Here is an 11589-nt window from a genome sequence, read left to right as displayed (position 1 = left end):
TCTCTTATGAGTTTCTGTTTATATGTACCCTAACTTTTGCCTAGGAATTTATTGAAATTCCTAGCCGACTTTTCTTTTTGTGGTATCATCCTTTCTTTTGGACTCTATGAAGGTTTATTGGAAAACTACCATTTCTCCAAGTTCACAGTATTTTTAAAGGAGTTTCTTTCTGGAATGAACTTCTTTCATATCGTCTTGGCTCAAAGGGGTGACTAGGGATATCTTCAAGATGTTTTGGAATTACAAAAATCGCCTTGTGTCATCAAGATGACTTGTCTTAGGTCTACACCATATGGGTTTTGTTTACATCATTCTCCCTCGTGCAAAACGGTAAATAAAAATACTGCGATCGATGCATGAATGTTTTTTCTTTTTTTTTTGTTTTTTGTTTTTTTGTTTGGAAGTACCCCCTAGGCATAATACTTCTTTACTACATCTGAATTTATGGTGAGATGCAGATCTTCCCCATCCATGTCTGTTAGGATTAGGGCTCCGCCGGAAAAAGCTTTCTTGACTACATAGGCCCCCTCGTAATTTGGAGTCCACTTCCCTCAGTTGTCTTTCTGGATTGGTAAGATCTTCTTTGACACCAAATCCCCTTCCCTGAACTGGCGTGGCTGAACCTTCTTCGCATAGGCCTTCATCATTCTCTTCTGATATAACTGTCCATGACAAATTGTAGTTAGCCTTCGACCATCTATTGTATTCAATTGATCCTGTCTAGCTTGAACCCACTCTGACTTATTCAGACATGCCTATGCTAAGACCCTTAGGGATGGGATCTCTACTTGAAGTGGAAGAACAACCTCCATACCATAAACCAGGGAGTATGGAGTGGCCCCCGTCGAAGTGCGGACTGAAGTACGATAACCATGTAGGGCGAATGGTAGAATTTCGTGCGAGTCCTTGTAAGTCACCACCATCTTCTGGACTATCTTCTTGATGTTCTTATTGGCTGCTTCCACGGCTCCATTCATTTTGTGTTTGTATGGCTAACACATATGATGTTATATTTTGAATTTTTCACACATCTCAGTCATCATCTTGTTGTTCAGGTTGGTCGCATTGTCGGTGATGGTCTGGTCTGGTAACCCATATCGACATACCAAATCCCTTTTTATGAACCTGAGGACTACCTTCCGGGTCACACTAGCATAAGCATTTGCCTCCACCCACTTGGTGAAGTAATCTATAGCGACTAGGATGAATCGATGTCCATTAGAGGCCTTCAATTCTATGGGTCCGATGACATCCATTCCCCACATAGAAAATGGCGAAGGTGACGTTAAGACATTCAAGGGATTCAGAGGTTCGTTAACGTTATCAACATATATCTGACACTTGTGGCATTTCTTTACATGGTTGCAGCAGTCAATCTCCATTGTCAACCAGAAATAACCCGCTCTAATGATTTTCTTGGCCATAGCATGTCCATTTGCATGGGTTCCAAAAATTCCCTCATGTACCTCTTCCACCATTTTTTGAGCTTCCTTGGCTTCCAGATATCGGAGAAATACCATAAATGATTCCATTTATAAACGACATTTCCACTCAAAAAGAAGTTTGTGGCTAGTCTTCTGAGTGTTCTTTTATCGTTTTCTGAGGCATTGGGAGGATAAGCTTGATTTCTTAAGTACTCCCTTATGTCGTGATACCATGGTTTACCATCGGGTTCTTCTTCGATTATGTTACAATAAGCAGGTTCAATATTGTCGTTTATCTGAAAAAGTAGTAAGCTATCTCCACCAACATTGAACATTGAAGACAAGGTTTCCAATGCATCAGCCAACCTATTATCTTCCCTAGGGATGTGATAGAAATCTATTTGGTCGAACTGGCTAACCAACTTCAAGATGTAGTCTCTATAAGGCACCAATTTGTTGTCACGAGTTTCTCATTCTCCTTTTATCTGATGGATTACTAGAGCAGAATCCCCAAATACTTCTAGGATCTTGGCTTTTGAGTCAATAGCAGCCTTTAATCCCAAAATGCATGCCTCGTATTCTGCCACATTATTGGTACAGTCGAAACATAGTCTAGCAGTAAAAGGAAGGAACTTCCTGGTTGGAGATACCAAAACGACACCCACTCCGTGCCCAAACGCATTGGAGGCGCCATCAAAGACTAGGGTCTAATTTTCTTCTTCTCTTGATTCATTGGATAAGGCCATAATATCCTCGTCTGGAAATTCATATCTCAAATGCCCAGGTTTATCTAAGGGTTGGTTGGCCAAGTAGTCAGCAATAACACTCCACTTTATTTCTTTTTGTGTCATGTAGGCAATATCATACTCAGATAACATCACCTGCCATTTAGCATTCCTTCCTGTGAGTATGAGCTTTTCGAAAATATACTTGATGGGATCCATTTTTGATACCAACCAAGTAGTGTGACTCAACATGTATTGTCTTAGTCGGCGAGAGGCCCAAACTAAAATGCAATAGGTTTGTTCTAACAAGGAGTATTTTATCTCGCAAGTTATGAATTTCTTGATCAGGTAGTATATGGTTTGCTCCTTTATTCCACCCTCGTCATGTTGCCCCAAGACGCAACCCATTGGTTCATCAAGTACAGTGAGATATAGAATCAATGGTCGCCCTGGAACTGGAGGCATCAAAATTGGAGGTTGTGTCAAGTACTGCTTTATCTTTTCAAATGCTGACTGACATTCATCATTCCACTTCACCGTATGGTTCTTCCTTAGGAGCTTGAATATTGGCTCACATGTGGATGTCAATTAGGAGATGAACCTGGAGATGTAATTCAATCTTCCCAGGAACCCCCTGACTTCCTTCTCTATTCGAGGTGCTGGCATTTCAATTATGACTTTCACCTTTTCTGGATCCACTTCGATACCTTTCTGGCTGACTATGAAACCCAAGACTCGACCTGACTTCACTCCGAAGCTGCACTTCGTTGGATTCAGCTTAAGGTGGTACTTCCATAATCTCTCAAATAGGTGCATCATGTTGTCTACATGCTCTTCTTCAGTCTTGGACTTATAGATAATATCATCTACATAGATCTCTATCTCCTTGTGTATCATGTCATGGGAAAAAGTTACCATGGTTCTTTGATATATAGCCATAACATTCTTTAATCCAAACGACATAACTTGGTAGCAAAAGGTGCCCCATGGGGTAATAAACGTGGTTTTGTGTATATCCTCCGGCGCCATTTTGATTTGATGATACCCCGAATACCCATCCATGAATGAGAAAAAGGTGTGATCAGCGGTGCTATCAACTAAAACATCTATATGTGGCACCGGAAAATCATCCCCCGGGCTGGCTTTGTTGAGGTCTCTGTAGTCAACACACATTCTCAACTTTCCTCCCTTCTTTGGCACAGCTACCACGTTGGCTACCCAATCTGGATATTCAACAACTTTAATGAACTCGACAGTCAACCATTTTTCTACTTCCTCTTTGACCCTCAGGAAGATCTCTGGCTTGATTCTTTAAATTTATGCTTCACTAGCCTAGAGTTGTGTATTAGTGGTAGTTTGTGCTCCACTATACTTCGATCTTGTCCTGGCATCTCTTCGTACGACCAAGCAAAGACGTCCTTGAATTCGTGTGGAAGTTGAACTAGCCATTCTCGTTCCTTACTATCCATTATGGTGCCCACCTTCACCTCTTTCTTATCTTCCTCGGATCCTAGGTTGATGAGCTCGACGGGCTCTTGATGTTGTTGAATTTTTTTAGCTTCTTGCTCTACCAATCTAAGCAGTTCGGGGGTGGCCTCCCAATCATCATCATTGTCATCCTCCACTTGGTGGATAGGTTGGTCATGACTTGACGAGGGCTCACTAACATGGCCCTCAGTTTCAGAGTCGCTATCAAATCTGCAACATGGGGATGACTAAGTCAGCTCTCCATGGATTTAGTTTTTTTATTTTATTTATTTTTTCTTTGTTTTATTTTACTCTGATCTTTCAATATATAATAATAATAATAATAATAATAATAATAATAATAATAATAATAATAATAATAATAATAATAATAATAATAATAATAAAATGCAAAAGAGGCACATGGATATGATCGAAAAGATTGACCTTTATTGATTTGAATGGAAATACTGAAACAAATGAGCCCTTATTATTGAAAAACATAAAAACGGAAAAATGTCTAATAGCCTTGCGTATGGCTTAAAAAAACTATATTAAATTATTACTTTGGTCCTAAAGTAACTGATGTTAGGTATCAGTGGCCTAAATGCATCAAAACCCAGTTCTGGAAAACAACCCAGTTAATCGATTAACTAGTGGGCTTAATCGATTAACACACAACATAAACATAATGATCAGAGCAACTAGTTGCATAGTTATTTAACAACAGATAAGCAGAGATACAAAAATATATTTATGCAATATTAACAAGGATATAGCAAGGTATAAGCATGCAAAATATCAGCTTCAAACTCGAATTAAAACAATAAGAATTGTAAAGGAGATTAAGAGAGAACAACTTGCATAAATGAATTTTTATCCTGGTTCGTTTGCGGTCCACTGCAAACTACATCCAAGCCTTCCCTACTGATCTTGGGAGATTTTCTTCTTCACTATATTGAATACTTAGTAATCACATACACCAATTACATTTACAAGTCTCAAGATGCTTCTTTCTTGAATTCCTAGAACATATAATCCTTGGATTAACTATCCCTATCGCCTGAGAAAGCCTTTCTCGCGATCCAATCCCAGCCAAGATCCTCATTCTCAATTCAAGACCTCCTAGTCTTGGTGAAGAATCTCTCTATCTCTATGGTGGTAAGACACCAAGAGACTAACCAAAAGTACAAAACAAAATACAGAAAATAGAGTTTTATCAAGCACAATAATGCTCAAATTATAACTATGAAAAACTCAGCTATTAACCCACTATTAAGTTCCACAAGCCATCATGCATATGTGAGTTAATACAAAACAGTAAATACAGAATATTTCTCTAAAAATCTCTATGAAGAATGCATGAACATGTGAAAAAGAAAGGATGAGATTAAGCATATGAAAAAAAGCATGGAATACACCATGAACAACTTCAATAAATTATGTTAATCTCTCTTCCTCACACATCCATTTCTCTATGCAAATTAAAAAGTAAATCACGAAAATATGCTATCTAATCAATTCTAAACAATAGTATACAATGCTATGTGTTTCTGCAATTTGCCTAAACTTATACAAAACAGGTTTGACCCTTCAAACTGTTACATTCAGTTAAGCAGTTAAAATAAAAAACAGTTATAACATAAAACAGACATGTTAATCGATTAAGTTACCACGTTAATCGCTTAACCAGTATAACGTGTTTAAACAAAAAACATTTGTAACAGAAAAACAGATATAACAAAAAAACAGTTGAGTTAATCGATTAAGTCACCACGTTAATCGATTAACCATCATATTAAAAACGTGATTACCTCATACGTTATGCTTAACTCCTATACATGTTTCAACAATTATATTATGCCTAATATACCCATATAACATGTAAGATTAATGCATGAACATACAATAAAGTAGATGATATGTCTCATGAATAGGATATGACAATTATAATGGTTTGTGAGACTTGCATTTAGATTTACCTCACCTATACTCACTCACTAAGGCACACATCCCAGACTACTTAGAAATATGACTATATTGATATAACCTAGTCTAGATATGACGAATGAGTTCTAGGCATGTTGATTGTTGAGCCATCTTCAAGCTTTAATAAAACCTTATATTCATCAAAACATAGGCAAAGCATTGCTAGTGCAATCCTTGACACTTTGTACTTTCAACTAATGCATGTGACTCTTCATGCCAATTCTTCAAGCAGGTGCCCAAGGGACACTTGTACACGAACCCAGACTCTTCCTTCGTTCCTTATTCTTCCATGGTAGCAACCATTCTAGAGGATCGGGCACCGCCGCTGATAAAGCATTGTCTGATATGTGGTATTAGAAGCCTTGCCATATTCTCATGTCCAAATTGCCCTAGCTGGGTCAGACACTTATATTTCCTTGCTTCTGCAGTTTAGAGCTTGTATTTCTGTGTTGGTCTATACCCTAAACCATATCTACCTTTATTAGCCTTGGGTATTATGAGTTTCCTGCTGCCTTGTCCATACTTTCCCAATCCTTTCCCGGGTTGATATCCTTCACGGATCATCACTTTTGCCATCATGAGAGAAGCCTATGATGGATATGGATTTAGCAATGACATGCCTTCTATCACGAATGTGGTGTTTGCGATCTTGAGGCCCTGGAATGATGTTTCCAATGCCTCCCTAGTCACTTCTATGTAGCAGGCGTCAAACGGCTGAGACACTATCACACTCTCTTCTCCTTAAACCGTAGTCAGCCTTCCGTCCATGATGAACTTCACCTTTTGATGCATGGTAGATGGTATTGCTCCTGAGGAATGAATCCAAGGACGCCCCAACAAATAGCTATACGTTGGATTGATGTCCATCACATGGAACAATATGTTGAATATGCATGGCCTTATCTTGATGGGAAACTTCATCTCCCCCATCACACCCCTACGAGATCCATCAAAACCTTTGAAAATCATTGAGTTAGCCCTCAAGTAGGAGGTATCCACCGATAATCTGGAGAAAGTTCTCTTTTTCATAACATTCAGCGACAACCCGTTATCCAGGAGGACTTTTCCAATCACGCAGTCATTACACATAACTTAGATATGCAGTGGACGAACATGTCCAATGCCTTTAGAAGGTATCTCTTGGTCACAAAAAGATATATAATTGTCTGCTACAATATTGTTGACTATCCCTCCTAATTTATCAATTGTAATGTCGTGGCTGACGTGGGCCTGATTCAATACTTTTAGTACAACGTTTCTATGAGCCTTAGAGCTCGTTAGTAAGGATAACAAAGATATCCTTGCTGGACTCTTATTAAGTTGATCCACTATTTCATACTCACTTTGCTTGATGAACTTGAGGAACTCACAAGCCTCTTCGTTCGATACGTGTTCAAGTAATGCCACTTCGACATCCTCTTCTACATGCTCTGGCACTTTTTGTTTACTTTTAGTGGCCCCAGATGCACCCCTTTCAATCTCTAGTGGAACATAAATACGCCTGGTCCTTGTAACTCTGCTTTTTCCAGCAATGTTGGTAACACTGAAGGACTCATCACTGGCTCTTCTTTATAAACCCAAGGTACTGCCTTCTCTAATTCATAAGGGAATAGGGTCTCTCCACCTGTTATCACGGGCTCCATCTTCCAGATGAATGGTTCCCATTGTCGATGAGAAAAATATGTATGAACACCCCCGGGTGGATTTATGACTAGTTCATACGTGCGTATGAACACATGTATTTCCTTTTGACTCTTCTCTATGACATTAATCTCATAGTTTGAGAACCTTTCGCCTATAGCGATTAGTTTCAAGTCCATCATTTTTTGAAGAAACATCTTGAATTCTTTACACTCTTCTAAACTCTGACCTACACATCCATGCATTTCACAATTTTTCGCGTCACTTTCATCTGTCTCATCCGTAACAACTTCTACCAAACCTTGTTTGCACATGTCTCGAAAGATGAACCCCATGGGCATCTTCACGTCTTCAACCTTGTTGATGACTACAGCCTCACTCTTTGCTTCTATACATTTTACCTCCTGATTCCCATGGTTAGGTAGAGGATTTCCAGTTATGTTAGGTCTGGTTTCCCTGAAATCAATTCGCTTGGCGTTGATGAGGTCTTGAACCGAAAATTTGAAAGCCCTGCAATCTTCCACCAGATGTCCTGCTGCACTAGAATGATAGGCGCAATTGACATTTTCATTATACCATGGTCCAGGGTTCTCAGGTATTTTTCCGAGGATTGATGTGATCATCCATTGTCTCTAGAGATAGGCGAACAAATCAATGTAGATTATCAGGATTCGGTCAAACACCAGCATCCTCCTCTCTTGTTGATAGTAGTTGTTGTTTCTGGGATATTATGTGTAACCTTGTCTAGGCTGATAGGTGTTGTTATTTTGGTTTGGTGGGTTATGAGATGGTGTTAGATTTTATATTGGATTTTGGTTTTGTGCAAATTGAGAGGGCGCATGATAATTGTTTTGGTTGTTGTTTCGGGGTTAGAATCTTTTTGGTTCTACAACAATGAAATGGGTCTCTGCATCTTTCTTCTTCATGAAAGCAGGCTTCTTTCTGGAGCCTTAACCTTCTTCAGAAATTTTCCCACTTTTGATTCCTCCTTCCAACTTTTCTCATACATTAATGAGAGCACTAAAGTTGGTTGTCATATTACCCATGAGATGTTCATAATATGGGCTTTGCAGGATGTTTGATAATTGTTCCTCTTCATCCAGTCTTTGAACATACTCTTTAAGACTCTCTGATGGCTTCTTAGCCATATTCTATAGTTGAGTTCTGTTTAGTGCATCATCCTCATTGTATTTGTATTGTTTGATGAAGGCATTAGATAGATCCAAGAAGGTCCGGATCTGGGTTTTCTCTAGCCGGATGTACCAACTTATAGCTACCCAGCTAAACTGTCTTGAAAGCAATGGATCAAGAGCTTGTCGTTCCCATGGTATGCTGACATCTTCTTAGCGTACATGTGCAAATTGCTTTTGGGACAAGTAGTCCCATTATACTTTTCGAACTCAAGCACTTTGAACTTGGGTGGGAGTACCACATCGGGCACCAAGCACATCTCGAAAGCATTCTTGAGGTTCGGACAATTGGCTCCTTCAATGGCCTTCAATCTTTCCTCAATCGAACTCCATTTCTGTTCATCCTTTTCCATATTTGGCGCGTTGCTGCCTAGAGGAGTCCTTTGGGTCCCATCCTGATTGTATCATCCGTTCTGTTGATTATTGGCATTTGTGTCATTCCTAGTTGTCCTCCTAGGGGGATCATAATCTAGATCATCATTTAAGTATTCTGATGGCGTTTGATGTCTTGTGTTGGTGTCATGTCCTTCTTGAGGCTGATTAGTACCGGCTCCTTGATTGGGATTTACGAAACTTGAATGAGGTTGTGGCCTAGTGGCAACATTCTTTTCCTTTTCATTCTAGATAGGTTTTAGGATGTGAAACATCTCTGCCATCTGCTCTTTCAAACCAGCTAATTCAATTCTGGTGTCCTGGATGGAGTATGTAGATTCAACCATCTATCTAGCTCGGAGTCGGGTGTAGTAGGGGTGTTGTGAAGCAATGTTGATCTGATGAATGAATACAATTTATTTTAAAATAGTGATTTGTAATAAACGATAAATTTATAAGAGAGACCATTTTGCATGTTTCATATGTATGACCCCTACAATTATGACTTAAGGAGCGTAGTTGTTGAAAGAATTATTTGGAGAATGAGGATGTTTTCCCCCTCTCTTTTCGTGTGTTTCCTTTTTATTTGATTAAGTAAGTGAACTCGGTTTTATTCTTTGTTCGCCATCTCGGCTTTGTTAAAATAAATTCTAACGCCGGTATAATGGTTTCAAGAATATTCCAGTTACAACTTACTTCTAATAATCATGTGAATAAGTTATACCTTCTTTGCCCCATCTCAGCTTTGTTAGAATAAATTCTAATGCCAGTACAATGGTATCGAAGCAATCCCCTATTGCATAATTATTAAGTACCTTTGAATACCTTCTCGGTTTTGTGGAATAAATTCCAACACCGGTTTAATGGTATTCTAATGTACAAAAGTGATGAATAGTTAGTTGTTAGAAACAAATAAATAAAGAATAAAAGAATAATAAAGTTAAGTGACCTTTATTTATTTACTCTCTTTCAGGTTTCTTTTATTAACAAACCAAACTTCTTCCTTAAGGAAGATTGATATTAAAGAATAAATAAATTGCAGAATGTAAATAACAATAAATAAAAGTTAGTAAGTTAGCTTCATCACTTTTGTATATTAAAAGATGTTTCAACAAATAAATTTATTGATAACACTTTACTATTTTACAATTTACACCTCTTTCAAGATTCAATTGTAGTATAGTATAGGGTTATGTTTAATCACAAATAATGAGTAAACATATTTTGGTTGGTTTTTTATTTGAATTGCATATAAACAATTAACAATAAACATAAATTAAGTTTAACAAATTCTTAAGGAGACAAGATCATTTTGAATGAAGAAAATATTTCTCAACTTCTTATGAATTTGAACTACTTAGACAAGTTCTTATGTTTTACTTTGATTAACTCCAAACACCAAGGGTTAAAATCCTCCTTTTATTGTATGTCCTAAAATGGTAGAATGATGATCACTTATATTTATTACTAAACAATGTTACGTCAGCAAAGAGACTTCCACAAAGAGACTAGGTTGTCACACCCTAATCTTGGCTACTCTAATATTGAAGTAGTAATGAATATAAGATATTAAGAAAAACATGCTTAACTTGGAAAATAAACTAAGTAGTACAACTACTTCTTAGTTTATTTGTTAAGTGGTTGAGACAAGTAATTATTTATGACTTGAAATCATTTTTTAGGTGATCAATATAAAAAGAGCATTAAGAACTTCTCAAACAAATAAAATTAACCAAAGCACCAACTTCAATGATTAAAATTCAAATTTAAAATAACAGAAGAAGTAGAAATACATAACCAACACTCAAAAGAAATTGTTAGGAGCATGAGCCATCCATCCAAGGATTGGATGCTTTGAGTTCCAAATGAGATTACAAAATTGATTTTTGCATCTCATTTGCCTTCTCTTTTCTCCTCTTGAATTATAAACTAAAATTACAAAACTTACTTAAACAAAGCTCCTATGAACTAAGAACAAGAAGAGAGACTTTATGGAAGAATAATTTCAAGGCAAGATGACGTATGATTTATGATGTTGTGAAGTCCTCTTGTTCGAATGGAATGCCTCCTATTAATAGAATTTTTCCTGGAGCCGCTGAGCTGCTTGTTTGCACCGCTCATAAGCTAACCAAACCCTTCAACATAGGTTTGGTCACTTGGTCAAGCAGCTTTGTCACCTTTAAGCTTGACTCATCAAAGCTAGTTGTGAGCTATGGGACCAGCTATGGTGAGCTACTCTGAAAAGCCTATGACGAGCTACTTGAAGTGAGGTCATGCATGACTTCATGGTTGTTTGATGGCTAAGTCAAGTTTGAGTGCACACCACTGAGCAAACATGTGGCACCGCTAAGCTGCTTGTTGAGCAACTTTGACTGTGCTGACTGAGACGTGGCTTGGTGCTTGCTGACCTGGTCATGTGTCTGGTTCACCGCTGAGCACACATGTGTCACCACTGAGCTGCTGCTTGAGTAGCTTAGGCGTGTGACAGGCTTGTGCTTGACCGTGCCAAGCTTGTGTTCTGACCGTGTCAGGCTTTGTTTGGTGCTAGGATGAGCGATCAAGCAAGTCCGCTCAGCTGCTTGCTTGAGCAGCTTGGTCTGTTGCAGACTGGTGTCCAAGTCAGCTGAGCGTAGCTTGGTCCACGCTGAGCTGTCTGCTTGAGCACCTTGAGTTTGATTTATTTTTCTACTTGGACCATGAGTCTTTATTCTCTTTTCTTTTTCTTTATAAATCCTACAAAACACATAAAAAAAGAAATACAAACACAAATATACAAGATTG

The sequence above is a fragment of the Lupinus angustifolius genome, unplaced genomic scaffold (genome assembly GCF_001865875.1).
Source record: "Lupinus angustifolius cultivar Tanjil unplaced genomic scaffold, LupAngTanjil_v1.0 Scaffold_5_129, whole genome shotgun sequence".
Classification (NCBI taxonomy): Eukaryota; Viridiplantae; Streptophyta; class Magnoliopsida; order Fabales; family Fabaceae; genus Lupinus; species Lupinus angustifolius.
This window is presented reverse-complemented; position numbering follows the sequence as displayed.